The 6,969-nt window shown below is 40.8% G+C and overlaps 1 pseudogene; it reads right to left on the reverse strand.

Annotated features, from left to right (window-relative positions):
• LOC103071668 (probable dimethyladenosine transferase pseudogene) overlaps positions 1-2,276 on the reverse strand; it is a 10,869-nt pseudogene extending 8,593 nt beyond the window's left edge.
• Positions 2,277-6,969: the final 4,693 nt, after the last annotated feature.

The following is a 6,969-nucleotide window of genomic DNA, read 5'->3' on the forward strand; positions in this document are numbered from 1 at the left end:
GCAGGAATGGTTGTTTCCAGTCAACTCATGGTTCCCAGCACTGCAGGACCTTGTGTCCCCAATGCGTTGATGGCCAAGGTTGACCATAGTTCAAGAACAGATTGGACAACACAGACTTTATATACAGTCTTGATTTCTGATTGTAGAGATTTTATAAACTTTTCTCATTTTGTCTGAACTAGGGGAGGGTGTTCTGATAAGTGTATACAGAGGTCAAATTTTTTCCTTTTGCCTCAGGCTGCAAATGTGGCTTGCCACTGCCCAGGTTTGTCAGATTCCAGATCCTGGGTTGAAAGTCTACTTCTGCCTACACCTGGGCCTCTGAATCCTGGCTGCACATTCAAATCACCTGAGGAACCATTGCAACATCCCCATGCCTGGGACCCATCCCCAGAGTCCCTTCAGTTTGTCTGTGTGGTTCCGAATGGGGCTTGGCATTGGGTTTGTTGCCAAACCCTCCAGTTCATTCTAATGTGTGGCCAAGGTTGACAGTGATCTTGCCACTCTGCACTGCCTCTCTTGAAGGATGACAGAAATCCAGCACACAAAATGAAACTCTCTCTGAGCCTTCTGTAAGGTGAGGTCAGCCGGAAAACACATCCTCTTTCAGACTGGAGCAAGAATCACAGAATTTTAGATCTAGATGGTGCCTTAGGAATCATAGATTGTTGTGCTAAAATGACCTCTAATTAGATTGCCAATTTTACTAATGAGAAAACAGAGGCTCAAATATCGTATGATCTCATTTATATGTGGAGTCTAAAAGAAACCCCAAAACTTGAGTTCACAGATACAGAGAACAGATTAGTGATTGCCAGAGATGGGGGTTAGGGGTGGGCAAAATGGATGAAGGTGGTCAAAACGTACAAACTTTCAGTTACAAAATAAATAAGGCGTGACGATGTAATGTACAGCAGGGTGACTATAGTTAATGATGCTGCACTGTATCTTTGAAAGCTTCTGAGGAAGTAAATCTTAAAAGTTCTCATCACAAGAAACAAAAATTGTAACTATGTGTGGTGAGGAATGTTAATTAGACTTACTGTGGTGATCATTTTGCACTACAAACAAATATCAAATCATTATGTTGTACACCTGAAATTAATATGTATAATGTTATATGTCAATTATACATCAGTTTTAAAAAAAAGAAAACAGTGGCTCAGAAAGGTGACCGGACTTGCAAGTGAGGGGCAGAGAGACAGGAGCAAAGGGCTTCAGGAACTTAGCCCAAGCTCTTTTCAAGGCCACCATCAGAGAAAAAGCACTTCCCACTCTCACCAAAAAGAAATTAAGGCAGCCCCCAAAGTCAGTACCTTTCCCCCAAGTCATAAGATTTATAGTAAAACTTGTCTATTTAATTCAGCATCTTGAAACATTTTTCAGAATAAATGTGATTAATCTGAACCCCAGTTCATAAAGGGACAGCATGCATTGTTACACTTCCCACTCTCACCAAAAAGAAATTAAGGCAGCCCCCAAAGTCAGTACCTTTCCCCCAAGTCATAAGATTTATAGTAAAACTTGTCTATTTAATTCAGCATCTTGGAACATTTTTCAGAATAAATGTGATTAATCTGAACCCCAGTTCATAAAGGGACAGCATGCATTGTTTGATCCACACAATGTTTTCTACTCAATATTCTGTACTAACCTATATGGGAAAAGAATCTGAAAAAGAATGGATATATGTATACCTATAACTGAATCACTTTGCTGTACACCTGAAACTAACACAACATTGTAAATCAACAATACTCCAATATCAAATAAAACTTAAATAAAAATAAAAAGTTGACCCATCAGTTAAACATGGAGAGGCGTCACCTAAAATTTTAGATAATGTGTTTCCTGTGAAGGCTTGGAATACTTGGCACTCAGACCTGCATTCCTGACCCTAACAGTTGGCCGGGGCTGAATCACCGCTGCCCCTTGAAGAAGCCTCCACCACTTCCTGCTGCATTCAGGACTCTAGGCTGGCTAAATGTCTCTGCAAAATGTAAAACGAAAGCGGACATCACTGAAGTGCCAGAATCCTCCACCCCGTCTGTTTCAGGCCTTTGCATTAACTCGTTGGCCCGGTACTATTTGAGTTTGCAGCCCATGATCATGTTGTCACACGCCCATCATCATTCCCCATACATTGGGACAGAAAGAGCGATTCCTGGGCTCCCTTCTGACTGCAAGAGCTGGGCAGGCTGGGTGGCGAGGAGGTTTTCCGTAGCGGAGACCTGAGCAGAGTCCTCTGGAGAGCCCAGGGGGGCTGGATCCTCCATTCTTGGGCTTCGCTGCTCTCAATCACCTCAATACCACAGACTATCAGATATTTTCATTAGAAATCTCTGCTCTACGTGGTCAAGGTTTTTCTTCCTGCTGGTTTGTTTTCTCCCATCCCCGGGATGCCCTCCCTCTTTTCATCTTAAGTCCATTCGCCCTTCCAGGTTCAGTTTCCGGGATTACTCATCCATGGTGTTCTCTCCCTTCTCAGAAACTCCTCCTATGGCCTCATGTCAATACAGAAACCATACGCTCTTTTGATTTCCCCAAGCCAGAGGATAAGCTCCTTAAGTTTGCCTGCTTGTAATTCCTTTGAATCCTCCCTAACACCCTGGACGGCGCTGGACAAACAGGATCTTCCCAACAAACCCTGTGCTTTCAAACTCAGGATCCCCTCGGCCTCCCTCCGCCCACTGGAGCAGGCGATGCAGCTCCCGCTTTCAGGCACTAGAGGTCCCTCGGCTACACACATCTCGCCCGGCCCAGGTTCCCTGCCGCACACATTACCAGCGCCTGTGGAAGTAGGGCAGGCTCATTTATTTCCTCTCCAACACAGCCTCGGGCCATCAGAGCCTCTGATGTCAGGGTCCCTGCCGTGCAAGCTGCAGAATGAAAACACTGCGAATAAGAAAGGTCACTGCATCCGCTCTGCACATTTACTTCTCACCTGAAATCTCTGCTTCACTAGCGACGTCCCGGCTCAGGCTCTGAATATTTTTCCTGACTCGGTGTTCCAGCAGGAGAGAGAAGAAATCTGTGACTACTGCGCATATGTGCATATATGTACTTACAGATTATTGCGTCAGGGCCGTGGTACCGCGTTGTGTCAAAGGTAGGTTTCCACGCGCCTTCCTCTCCGCCAATTCCCAGGAAGGTTCTGACCAGGGCACTGATGTTCCGACTCTGTTTTGCTCTGGTTGCTGTTGTCCTCTACGAATAACAAGAATGACCTTTTAAAACAGGCCCTATCAGATTGCTCAGCCTTGAAGTGAAGACAGCAGTCAGGATTTATATGAGAAATTTGATGAACCCAAAGCAACAACATAAAGGAAAAACAGTAGGTCTGAAAATGGGACAGATGCCACAGGGGAGGGGAGGGGCAAAAGTGTGGGTGCCTATCGTAACACTGATCACGCATGCCCAAGTGCCCAGCACGGTGTCACCTTGGCATTGCAGACCATGGTTCTGACACTGTTGGAGTCACTGTTTGATTGTAAAGCTTGGCAAGTAATATGTTCATCACAGAGATTCAAATGGATGTCCAGACACTGGGAAGAAAGCTTGGAATAGGGAAGACCTGGATCCCAAAGCCCTAAGAACAAGCTTTTTGGGCTGGGATAGCATATTTCAAGGCCACCTCATTGGTAGCTTCTAAATAGCGTTCATACCTACTGGCAAACTTTAAAGGAAAGACCAATTTATGTGTCTATTTCATCCATCAAAAGGATGTGCTTATTAGTAGTATAGCATTTCTGAAGCTAGAGTTCCTAAGTGGGAATCACTTAAGTTAAGTCATGACTTAAACTCTCTCCCTCAGTCAACTCGTCTGTAAAATGGGACTAATAATAATACCTACCTCACTGGGTTACTAAGAGGACTAAATGAGTTAATATATGTAAAATGCTTATAATAGTGTCTGGCACATGGTAAGCATATATGTAAATATAAGCTTAAAAAATTATCTGTTTTGCATGGAGCACACAATAAAGCCCTCTTTTCCATGCTTAGCTGTGTCTGGAATGAAGAATGCCAAAACATTTTTCCAATTTCATACCTAAGTGGTGATGATGTCATTTTCAGTTCAACAATCTCTCCTTTCCTTTCCAGTCAAGTTTATAATTATCTTAAAGGTACTTATTTTCTTTCCATTCCCCCTCCCTTTAAAGTTCTAAACAACATAGATAAGAGCAAAACCAAGAACCAATCTTTTCGGTTCTTCGAAAAGATCGACAAAATTGGCAAACTTTTAGCTAGATTGACTAAGAGAAAAAAGAGAGAGTACTCAAATAACTAAAATCAGAAATGAAAGAGAGGTCATGACTACCAATTTTGCAGAAGTAAAAAGAATTGTAAGAGAGTACTGTGGCCAATTGTAGTCCAAGAAATTGAATAACCTGGATGAAATGGACAAATTCCTAGAAACACAACCTATCAAGACTCAATCATGAAGAAATAGAAAATCTGAACAGACCTATAACTAGTAAGGAGATTTAATCAGTAATAAAAAGCCTCCCAGTAAAGAAAAGCCCAGACCAGATGGCTTCTCTGGCAAATTCTGCCAAACATTTAAAGAAGAATGACATCAAGCCTCCTCAGACTCTTCTAAAAATTGAAGAGGAGGGAACACTCCCAAGCTCATTTTAGGAGGACAAGCATCACCCTAATACTAGAGCCAGACAAAGACACTACAAGAAAAGAATACCACAGACCCTGATGAATATTGATGAAAAAATTCTTAACAAGATACTATGAAACAGAATTCAACAGCAGACTTATACTGTTAAGAAGTCAATACCACCCCAAGTGGTCTACAGTTTCAATGCAATTCCTATCGAAATCCCAATGACTTTTCTGTTGTTGTTGCAGAAATAGAAAAATCCATTCTAAAATACGAATGTAATCTCAAGGGACCCTGAATAGCCAAAACAATCTTGAAAAAGGACCGTGTTGGAGATCTCACACTTCCTGATTCCAAAATGACTACAAAGTCACAGTAATCAAAACAGTGTTGTACTGCCATAAAGAGAGACATATAGACCAATGAAATAGAATAGAAAGCCCAGAATAAACTCTCAAATACATGGACAAATGTTTTTTGTAAATGTCAAGACCATTCACTGGCGAAAGGACAGTCTATTTCAAAAAATGGTGCTGGGAAAACTGGATATCTACATGCTAAAGAATGAAGTTGGATCCTTCTCTTACATTATATGCCAAAATTAATTCAAAATAGATCAAAGATCTAAACACAAGAGCAAAAACTATAAAGCTCTTAGAAGATAATATAGGGGGAAAACATTATGACATTGGATTTAGCAATGATTTATCAGATATGACACCAAAAGCTCAGGCAACAAAAGAAAAAAAAAGAGATAAATTGGACTACACCAAAAAAAAATTTTTTTAACTCCAGTAGGTATGCTTTCTCCTTCCTTTGAAATCATAAAACACTTTTCTTCTACAATTGATACATCATATATCACATACTGCCTTGCATTGCAGTTACAGTTCTCGTATGGTGGGTACAAATTTCATAACCATAAAAACTCCAGTGTACAGACATGAAACTTTCTTTAATTCTATTTTTTAAAATTTTTTAACATCTTTATTGGAGTATAATTGCTTTACAATAGTGTGTTAGTTTCTGCTTTATAACAAAGTGAATCAGCTACACATATACATAGATCCCCATATCTCCTCCCTCTTGCGTCTCCCTCCCACCCTCCCTATCCCACCCCTCTAGGTGGTCACAAAGCACCGAGCTGATCTCACTGACTACACCAAAATTTAAAACTCTGTGCATCAAAGGATATAATCCACTGAATGAAAAGGAAATCCACAGGATGAGAGAAAATATTTGCAAACCATATATTGGGTAAGGGTTTAGTATCTGTAATACAAAAAGAACTCCTACAACAACAAACCTGATTTTAAAATGGGCAGAAGACTTGAACAGACATTACTCTAAAGAAGATATACAAGTGGCCAAAAAGCATGTGAGTAGGTGTTCAACATCACTAATCATCAGGGAAATGTAAATCAAAACTATAATGAGATACCACCTCACATCCATTAGGGTGGCTACTATAAGAAACAGAACACAACTGAAAATAACAAGTGTTGGCAAGAATGTGGAGAAATTGGAACCCTGGTGCACTGTTGGTGGGGATGTAAAATGATGCAGCTTCTATGGAAAACAGTATGGCTGTTCCTCAAAAAATCAAAAGTAGAATCATCATATGATCCAGCAATTATGTTTCTGGATATATATATACCCAAAAGAATTGAAAGCAGGGTTTCAAAGAGATATTTGCACACTCATGTTCATAACAGCATTATTCATAATAGCCAAAAGGTGGGAGCAACCCACGTATCCATAGAAAGATGAATGGATAAACAAAATGTGGTCTATACATACATTGGAACATTATTCAGCCTTTAAAATGAAGGAAATTCTGACAGATGCTACAACATGGATGATCCTTGAGAACATTGTGCTAAGTGAACGAAACCAGTCACAAAAAGACAAATACTGTATGATTCTAGTTATATAAGGTACCTAGAGTAGTCAAATTCATAGAGAAAGAAAGTAGAATGGTGGTTGCCAGGGGTTGGAGGGAGGGAAGAACAGGAAGCTGTTGTTTCATGGATACAGAGTTTCCATTTTGCAAAATGAAAAGAGTTCTGCAGGTGAATGGTGGTGATGACTGCACAACACTGTGAATGTACTTAATGCCATTAAATGGAACACTTAAAAATGGTTAAGATGGTAAATTTTATGTTATATGTATTTTGCCACAATGAAATAACCTGGATAAGGACATATTCAACTCTTCATTCAACAACTATTTCCTGAGGGCCTGCAATGTGCCGAGCCCTGTTGCAGGTGCTGAGATGCAGCAGTGAGACAAATACATGGTCCTGCCCTAATGAGAGTTCTAGTACTCTAGTGGGCGGGGGGGGGGGGGGGGG

The sequence above is a fragment of the Lipotes vexillifer genome, unplaced genomic scaffold, assembly GCF_000442215.2.
Source record: "Lipotes vexillifer unplaced genomic scaffold, Lipotes_vexillifer_v1.1 scaffold863, whole genome shotgun sequence".
Lineage (NCBI taxonomy): Eukaryota > Metazoa > Chordata > Mammalia > Artiodactyla > Lipotidae > Lipotes > Lipotes vexillifer.